General features: G+C 38.1%; 1 pseudogene; it reads left to right on the top strand.

The window, feature by feature from the left end:
- The window catches only part of LOC107707866 (cytoplasmic polyadenylation element-binding protein 1-like), a 9,655-nt pseudogene extending 6,598 nt beyond the window's left edge, over nt 1-3,057 (top strand).
- Nucleotides 3,058-10,448: the final 7,391 nt, after the last annotated feature.

Below are 10,448 nucleotides of genomic sequence, written 5' to 3'. Positions count from 1 at the left end.
TCTGGACGTGTAACCTTTAACAACCAACGCAGTTATCTGAAAGCTGTGAGTGCTGCATTTGTTGAGATAAAGACGCCCAAATTTACAAAGAAGGTAAAGTGTATCTTTTAAAACCCAGTGTTTTGGTATTCCGGTAGTTCATGTACCATGTAAAGTCTATGGCTTTTACTGATCATTTAAAAAGTAGCACTGGTTGTACTGATGCAAGCATTTGCTGTTGTCCAGGTTTAATTTCTATTTGGTAATCTGAGTTCAATTGGCACTTGAGTTATTCACATTTGCTAATGTCTGCCTGGCAGCATGTTTAGGCTTTTAGTATTATAGTATGCCACTCCATACATTAATTTTTCTTTATGGGAATGGTCTTCCTCTAGGTTCAGATTGACCCATACTTGGAGGATGCCATCTGTCAATCATGCAGTCGTGAGCCTGGGCCATTCTTTTGCAGGGACAAGGTGACGTTTTTATTTAGCCCCCCCGTAACTTGTTGTGTGTCACAGTTAGGCATGGGCCGGTATGAGATTGACGGTATGGTAACCTTAAGCAAAAATATCACGGTATCACAATATTGTCGTTACAGCTCTAAACGGAGTTATTTTTAAATGACTAGGTAAAAAAAACTTTTTTTTTTTTCACTGAACACAATATATTTTGTTTGAGCAACATGCAGCATATTAGGAACAGTAGAATAAGTTTGTCTTTTTGTTTCTTCCTAAAAAGAAGAAAAATAAAGACTGACATCTTTAACCTTAATCTGTAGTTAGTTAGTTTTAGTTATAGAATTCATATACATTTAGTTATATAATTTCATATACAATTTGATTTGATAACCCAGTTTGAAGCAAAAACCGAATGTTCTGTTCTGACTAGCTTTGTGAAATTATACTACATGCCATGCATTGGTCATAGAGCTCTTTGTGGCGTTGCCTCAGATGCTGAACTAGATTTGTTGCGCCAAGTTCACATGTACTCCGTCTGCAGTGTGTATACAGTATGTGTATGAGGTGCAGAAGCGGCACGGACTCATTTTGCTTTCGCACAGGACGCGTTTGCAGTCCGCTACTGATCCGCGGCTGTTTACCACAAACAACATTTATCCATTATTTTGATTTCAAATCCAAACGTTGTTTCTGAAAATGCTTTTTCAGCATTGTGATTCTCTTTTATCACCGTACAGTAATGCAATCTTTCATAAACCATATTCACGTTTAAACTCAATAAATATAACTTTGTTTAACTACCACCACGAGTGCCATCTATTATTGCCTTGTTTATCTAAAAGTGCACTTTTCCTTGTTTTAAATCTAGCCAAAAAGCCATGTGTTGACTGTGAAACAGTAGACTTTAATTATATGCATTTATGGTGTAATTACTAAATTTCTGTGTCAATCTATGTTAATTTTTATTGCGACTAACGCGCTGTCACTTTAATTCAGCGCGTGCAGCACAGCAGAAATGGACTCTGTGCGGAAACGATCGCAGCATGACTGCAGCAAGAGCAACGTTCCTGGACCGCAATCGCGTGCAGTGTGAACGCTCTGATCAGTTAACATGGGCGTGGACAAAATACGCACCACAGACCTGTGTGTGAACCTGGCGTTACGTTTGTATGCCTGCCCGGTCTGTTCTGTTCTCATGCTCCATTTAGGTGCGCTGCATTCTGATTGGTTCTGATAGCATACTGCGGGAGGTTGGGGGAGCGGAAAATCGTGCTATAAAGTGATTTAGAAATCGCGCATGCTCAAATCGCGATTTTGACGATTTCGATTAATCGCACAGCCCTATACATGCCTGAACAAATCAAACAGCAGATGCTCTGAATGAGACGCATATTCACTCTCTGACAGCAGGAGGTGCTCATGAAACACCAGATATAGGGTTTCCTTGGTTACCGCCATAAACAAAGCAGCACTGCGCTGAAACACTGCTTTAATATGAACTATACAGAGACGAGATTAAAAGAAAATACCAAGTAAACTTTTATGAAGACAGTCCGTTCCCCTCCGAAACGCATTCATATAACCCCCCAAATCAATATTGAGGATTTTCTTCCAATAGTTTGTGCATCAAGAACAGTGAGTGATCTGCCTGCTACAGTATTTTTCTCTGGCCTGTGTTAACTGGCATTTACAGACTTCATATTTTCACATAAATTAAATTTTGGAAAACGATTGCATTGCAACACAGTTTGTGCAAGTCCAGAACAGAGACGAGTTGCTTGCAATAAGACAAAAAATGGCCGATCGCGTAAGTTCCAGGGGCAGCTTCTACACAAACGTGACTGACCGCTCGCTCGCACCAACAGGAGGAGGAGGGTCGTGTTACTCTCTACACTGCACTCAACCTGAGGGATTCCTACACTTTCAGTCTTTGAGGAGACATGGAAAAACCGTGCATACCACAGGAACGGTATAACGGAAAATATTAGCAGTTTTGAAACCGTGAAATTTTCAAATCGCGGTGTACCTTGAAACCGGTAATCGGCCCATGCCTAGTCTCAGTGCGTAAATGCAATAATGCATGCTGCGTAACTAACATCTCTTCCCCACCCCTTCCCCAGACCTGCTTCAAATACTACTGTCGCTCCTGCTGGCATAGGCAGCACTCCATGGACATCCTCAGCAACCACCGCCCTCTGATGCGAAACCAGAAGAAGCGGGATGTCATCTGAAGCCACGCGTGGCAGCACGATGCCTCACCCTGGATGTCCATTGCGCCTGCTCCCCTCGGGGAGCTGCTCCAGAGTTGGCCCCCCTTCAAAAGGCCCTCCCAGGAGTTTGGGCATGGGGAAACACTGTAGAAAGTTCACTGTTGCACTTTCTTTTTAGTTTGGCTTGTTCACGTTGGCACTGTACACAGTGAGATGGGTTAGCTGGGGCCCATGGATGGGAAGACCCAGAGTTTTTGAACCAAGTTGAGATTCAGGCCATGGTTGAAGGGTTTTTTCTTTTTCTTTTTCTTTCTTTATATAGGTTGCTATTTTGTTTTGGTAAGTCCATTCTAAAGTCTCATTGTTTAACAGATGGAAGCCATACAGTGCCTTTAATTGGTTTTCCCTTTCCACACTAGCTGCTTTTTTCTGGCACTTTTTTGCCAATGTTTTTTTACTTTTTTTGAGATGCTACAAAAGCCAGATGTTCATCATGACATTTTTCACAGTTTTAGTTTACATAAATTTTTACATAACAGTTTTAAGGTATGGCATGGAAAAGGTTGAGTAGCAATCTACCTGGTGGATTTTTAATTTTGCGCTTTTTTTTTTTTTTTTTTTTTTTTTCCTCCGTATTTTTGGAGTGTATTTTTGCCTTATCAGTGTTCTGTTTGGTAGAACAAGGTTTGCATGTAACACTGCAGATCTATTTGCCAATCCAGATCAATTTCAGTGCGTGCCTCCACTAGGCGTTGCTTTTACTGCTCTCGATCAGATTTCAAAACCAACTTAATATATTAATCCTGAAATGAGAATGGCCATCGACTGCACGTAGTTTTATTGCACTTTTTAATTTACACTTTAAGGGGTAGGTTTTTAATCACTTAAATAGTACATCAGCAGGTGTTGTGGGTGAGAGCCCAAATGGCTGCTTGTTGAATTTAAAACCATAGACTTCCCTTGAATTTGCCAAGAGCCTTAGCAGACTAGATGCAAATGTCACTTTACTCATCCTCTGCTGAATGTCTGAATGGATAACTTTACTTTCAGAACCAAGATTGTCTTCTCTCTTATCACCATATGCATTTCATGCAGAGCTATTTCCCAAGCTCCTGTCATTCGACCTCATTGTTGTCTGCCAAGTTTGCTTATAAAGGTGAAGTTTAAATTTTTGAATGGGCACAATAAAGGTGTTTAAGCATTACTCATGCTGTGTGACTAGGTTTCTTTTAAAGGCCTGTGTGTGCGCATGTATAATTGATGGAATGTTACATTTTTAAAATATTCAAAAGATTTAAATTGTAGTTTTATTAGTTAAAATTGTTGACTTAATGAGTAATTTTAGTGTGGTTTATTACACCAGTCACTAACAGTATCAATTTTGAAAACTTTTGCTGCATAATATTTATAAGCAGCACAATGGTTTTCAGCATTGATGATTCTTGCAGGTTTAAGCATAGTAACAAGATCTGTAAAGCTTATTTGAATTTTACAAAATTCTTTAAAATACACAATTCTGAAAAGGGGACTTAAGTGAAACATTCATCCACTTAAAATGATGTTGGGGTTCTCTACAGAGGTTTTGTAATTCTACTTGACCAGTAGGTGGAAGTGCTGCATTTATCAGTCTGTATATGAGAATCCAGGCTGAATTTTTATTTTATTTTATTTTTTTTCTTCCCTCTCCAGGTAAAATTGTGTGATTTGGTAGTGCTGATTAAAGAATTTACGACTTATGGTTAGATTGATACTATAACAATGTACTAATGTCAGTATACTTCTCAAAGTAGATCTTCAGTGTATTTCAGTACTAGATGGTGGTACAGTATGTGCAATTGAGGGACATCTAGAATGAGGGGCCATTAATGTCTGGAGGAGCCTATAAATGTTGTCTTCCTCACTTCATTGACTGGCAGTCACATGCCTATGCTGTGTTCTCCAAAGTGTCATAGCTTGGTTGGTTTGTCTATGACGGCATTAACCCCTACTGGTAGATGCCACAACTACACCATCTGGCATCTATTTGTGTTCTGCCTGACACAGCAGGGCTCATAAAAGCTGGTAAAACATCTACCTATAGTATGATGAAAGAGCAATATAGATGTTCCTTGCAAAAAAAAAAGATCCTTTTGATTGGCCATGAATGGTGAAAGATGCTTTTTGTTGCCAGATAGTGTAGTTACCACATCTACCAGCAGGGGGCACATGGGGCTATTCTAACCAGCTAAACTTTAGTTATTTACAGCTAAATGGATCAAAACCAACCAGGAACAGTGTAAGGGGCTGGAAGAGTGGTAAAGTGTGTCAAGTCAAGTTTATTTGTACAGCGCTTTTCACGATACAAATCATTGCAAAGCAACTTTACAGCAAATTAAGTTTCTACAATATTTAGTGATAGCTTATCAGTGGTGACTGTCAGTTAATGTACTGAGAGAATGGGTATTACTGTTGTACCATGGCGCAGTACGTTTTTCTCTAACCTTTTTCAATTTGATGGGGGCATCAGCTTCTAATGTATTAGAGAAGATAGTGCCCATGTTGCTAGTCATTTCATCTAGTTCATGTGTACTTATGGGTACACAGAGCAGTTGAGATAAATCAGGCAGGTTATTTGTGAATCTGTCTTTGGTGGCTGGAACAATAGTTCTGCCCGGACGATAACGTGGAGCCATATAGTTAATATCAGTAATATGCAACATGCACGATACCAGGAAATGGTCAGCAACATCATCACTTTGAGGTACGATATCTAAGTGTGTGAGCTGGGAAAGGACCAGCCGGCTGAGTCCGTGTGAATCATCCAGGAATAACAGGTGTGTGGAGGATGACAAGCATCTGCATTTACATAACCTCCTGTTTCTCCTCCCCCTATACACATCCCACTGGCACTACAAAAATAACCCAAAACCACCTGAAACTCATCTCTTCATCAGGAGGTAATCTGAACACTTTGGCATGAGAGATTGATCCTTGGCACAGCTCATTTAAGCTCACACATTAGCATGAAGATTTTCTCACTGACACTTTATCTACACATATTACGTCTGAATGGAGTCAATCTGAGAAACATGGGCTTAATGTGTTATAGTAGACTCACTCTCAGCCATCCAGTAACAGAGAGCTGGACTAAATGGATAAATGCTGCCACCGAATGGAGTTGTCTTGTGAAGACTGTTTTACCGGTATAATGATGTTAAGAAAAGTTTAACGTAACACATGATCCATTTATTTTGTGTCGTGTCATACTGTCATTGCCCTTGTATTCGCAGAGTTCATATATGGTGGTTGGTTGGCATATATGGTGATGTGTTGAAAGTGTTATATTGTGCTGCTCTCTTTGGATTTAGCTGCTCTAAATATAACCAAGGCTCATTGGAAGTATGTGCCTCTACCTACATTTTAGCAAAACTCAAACATGTTCCTATAATTAACTGCATTTTCTGGCTAAAATGACCATTAGTAGCACTAAAACACCATTATGATGACCTCAAAACACATTTGACACATGCAGTGCATGATTTGACGTTTACTACATATGGCTTTTCTGACGTATAGTAAACTTGCTCAGTAGCTCACCTGGTACACCATTGCACTTTGCAATGAAAAGCTCTTGTAGAAGTAAGTTAATGGCACGGTTGCTTCAGAAAGTGCTTTTTTCTCTTGTTTGGATTTGCTCCCACTGTCGGTTAGGTTTAGTGTGGGTAGTACTTTATTTTCAAGCACGAAAGAGCATTAACATTTTAGCACCACTTTAGCACAACAACCAACGTAAAAAAAGCACTGCCAGATTCAAGTTCATCGATAAAGCTGATCTGATAAAACTGAACATGTTTTTTCCAATGAGACTGGGTTAAAAAGACACTAAAATAATTTAATTATTTTATTTTATTATTTATTTATTTTTTTTACAATTGGTTGTCTTTTCCTAATACTGAGTATAGTTTAAAAAAAAAATTCACATTGTTGTGTAGAGGCAACATCTGTGAGAGGTAAGGAAAATGCAATGGCCAGCTTTTCATTTGGCCACAATTCTCATTTACATCACATTGTATTTCCTCTCTGGTGATACGCTTGGGGAACAATGTCTTGGCATGTCCGATCCATTCCTGTCAGCCATGGTAATTAAAACACAATTAAATAACATGACATTACAAAGCTGGCCTCTTTTAAATAGATGGTAAAAGAACTGATAAAGAAAAACTGTGGTTTGCTTTATCAAGTGTTTCAGGAACAAACTATTCCCATGCTCAACATTTTGTTTTTCTTGGACTGACAGTTCTGCTGCATTTCATTTATAAGAATGCTGTCTCTGTGTTATGAAGACGTTATTTCATGTTGTATACACTGGACAAATAAGTTGCATGATATTTTTATTCAACTGGATAAAGTACTGTTTGTTTAACATCCTCATTATTGCTTTGGAGGTGGTCTTCTTTGCTGTGTGAGAAACGGAAACATGGCTGAATTGTGGAAGTGTCTCCTACACCCCCTCCATCCCCTTGTGTTAGTAAACTAAAGAACCTTGCAGCTGTGGCTCTTTGAGGAAGTCTCTCCTCAGGACAGAGAGCTGCTAAACGATCGTGGGAAAGGGGGAGGGGCTTTGGCAAAATCTGCCACCACTTCACTCCGTCCTCCTACAAACTTACTAGACCTGAGGGAGTAAAACCCTGCAGCTCTGGAAAACAAAATGAGCTGCTCAACCTTTAAATAGGTAGTTAGCAAACCTAAACCAAAAAACACGTGCTTGCAGACAGAGGATTCCTTTTGGCATTTAAATATGTCAGTCTGAACCACCACGTGAAAATAATGCATCAAGAATTAAATGTGGAATATTCCTGTTTGAGTTCTCAGACTTACAACCATTGACTCATAAATAAAATACCAATGCCATTGTTACTTTTTACCTTTTACTACTTTTTTGTAGATGTTCAATCGTCAGCAAAGACATCTTCTAGCAACCAAACTGTGGATGATAAATTGCGCTATTCGGTGCTAGGATTTATTTATTTATTTATTTGCAGGAGTACACATTTTCACAGACTGGAACATTTTCAGAATATTTTTAAGTGAAAGTTTTATAAACTCTTCAAGCATTTGCCGAACAGGTTTTGTCATGTAATGTAGAAACTTCGGCTCACCGATGCACTTGATTTTCTTGAAAAACGTTGATCATTTGTTGTGTAGCTACATACCTCCCTGGCTGTTGCCTTGTTCATGTGACCTTAAATACTCAGGCTCATATTCATTCATTCTATATCAGTACTGTGATTTACATCCTGTTGGCGATTGAGAAATCTCAAGGCACGGGTGCAGCCACAGGTGCAAGCAAACTGTTAACTGCTTGATTCTCATCACAGCCTAAAATACACAGGTAGGGGTAGACTGAGTACAGTTGAGACACTTTCTGCCTTTTTCATCACTACACAAAAACTAGATGCTGAAATGAAGTGATTTTTCACATGATGTTTATTTTGCTTGTGTACTAAAATATCATAAATTGATAACAGCCATAAGTAGTTTATATTTTCCACAATTAGCTCATAAACATAAGGTGCATTTTTGTCTCAACTGTACCCATATGGTGAAGGCTACAGTTGAAACAGTACCATGGTACAGTTGAGACACCCATTCTTAATGCTCTAAAGCTGGCTAACCATTTATTGCAAATGTAATAAATGACAAAATTACAGTTTTAAAAATTACAGTTTAAAAATAAATGTATGTATTTGCTTTATTTTATTCAGATTCAGTTAAACAAAATAGGGACAAATATTTAACACTAGAAAAGATATGGCAAACAGTACAAACACAACAGTAAAAATAACAATACACACCTGTATATTCTATAACCCTACCCCTAAACCTACGCATCACTCGAAACTTTCTGCATTTACATTTTCGATCATTCTGTATGATTTATAAGCTTGTTTTATCATGGGTTAATAATAGACAGCTGAAATATCACAAATATCATTTTTTAACAGAATTTTGCGTAGCATATGTGTAAATGTGACTTTTATCCTATTATCATAACACTGTACAACTAAACAGCATGTGAAACAATAGGACACCAATCTGGGTACAGTTGATACACTGTGTCTCAACCGTACCCCACTGACGTACTCGCACATTTCTCCAGATTATGAAAAGAACTTGCATGGCACAATGTCGTAAAATATGTCTACTTTTAGAGCACAGAGTAACGTTTGCAATGATATATGTTAAGTTTAACAATCATAAAAGAATAATAAGCTATTCATTGTGGAAGGGACATGGTGAAATGAAAATCTCACCTTGGAAAAAAACTTTGGAAAGTGGAAAGACGCACACATTTCAAATTTCCCACAATCAAAGAGAACACTAATACGCATGTGTGGAGCAAAAATCACGGCTCGGGGTTCTTGCATACGCAAGTTATTTAAGGTGTTTCAACTGTACAAATGTCTCAAATGTACTCAGTCTACCCTACATATGCATGAAAATAATCAGAGAATGGTTTGATAACAGTAGCAGAGTTTCTTGGGGTTGCCCATATGTGTGTCTTTGTGTGTGTGTGTGTGTATAGATATAAATATATAAATATAAATATATATATACATCTCTCTTATGTCTGCTGCTGCAAAGTGTTTCAGAAGAAACATCTTCATCCAGTGGGAGATGAAGAGACTGACAGATCGAGGGAAAGAGATGGTCCAAAAGGAATTGAGAGAGAGAGAGTGGCAGAGATGTGGACAAGCATGCTGATGCTGATCTCCACATTTTAGGCAGTTGTCATGGAGACAGCACTGCCTCCTTGGCCTGGCTGCTCTTTGTGATGTTTGTGTGAGAATGTGTTCCAGTGTGTGTGTGTGTGTGTGTGTGTGTGTGTGTGTGTTGTGTCACACTGTGATCATAATGTCATACTGTTAGCATGATAGCACATATTGCATTGACACACTTAGCCAGTGTTAAAACTTGGCATGGAAGTTGATATTCTATGAAATGCTTGTTATTTATGACTATCTGTGGTATACTATGTTGCCTTATATAAAAGCTATTTGTAGCTCAGTGCAGCTGCTGCCTTTCATTATCATTACTGAGGCTAATGCTCCAATCTCTCTGCCATAGCTTTGACTAGTGGAATAAAGCGGAAAAAGGCTGTTGTTAAAGGAATAGTTTGTTATTGTACAATCTTCCTGTTCATATTCCAAGTATCTCTAAACCACTTGATAGTTTTGTGTGAATCTTAATTCATTATTCAGTGAAAATCTACCTTCACAGTAAGCTATTAACTCAAGAACTTACATTCCAAATAATTTGTTAGTAATCAGACTGATGGCTCAATTGGATTGAAAAGCCTTCATATAAACACTTCAATCAATCTAAATGGATTTAAGATCGGATTGGAAGAGGAGCTGTAGACCTTGAATCATCCAATCAACAAGAGAAAAACTAAGCATGTATACATTTGAATACGACTATATTTTCAATCTGATTAAAAAATATCTTACGGGTGTGTATGTTTACCAGAGCACTTTAATAAAAAGTTCTCTGATAACAATTTTATTATAAGATCTGCGGATCTGAAATTTTGTTCATAAAGCATACATGCACATGTGAACAATATGTGAATAAGACTGCAAAGATTAGGGTTCATATAAACAGAACTTTCAGAATCTGAAATCAGATTGGATTAATTCAAAATTAGTGAATGTAAACATACAGACTTACCTACTGCCAGTTCTTTTTAATGAACCATGCAATTGATCTGATTCACAAATAGGACTAATATTAAATAGGACACAAATAAAAACATTTT

The sequence above is a fragment of the Sinocyclocheilus rhinocerous genome, unplaced genomic scaffold, assembly GCF_001515625.1.
Source record: "Sinocyclocheilus rhinocerous isolate Xijiao unplaced genomic scaffold, SAMN03320098_v1.1 scaffold2340, whole genome shotgun sequence".
In the NCBI taxonomy this organism is placed as follows: domain Eukaryota; kingdom Metazoa; phylum Chordata; class Actinopteri; order Cypriniformes; family Cyprinidae; genus Sinocyclocheilus; species Sinocyclocheilus rhinocerous.
Note: the sequence above shows the minus strand (reverse complement) of the source record. Positions and strands in the feature narration are given on the sequence as shown.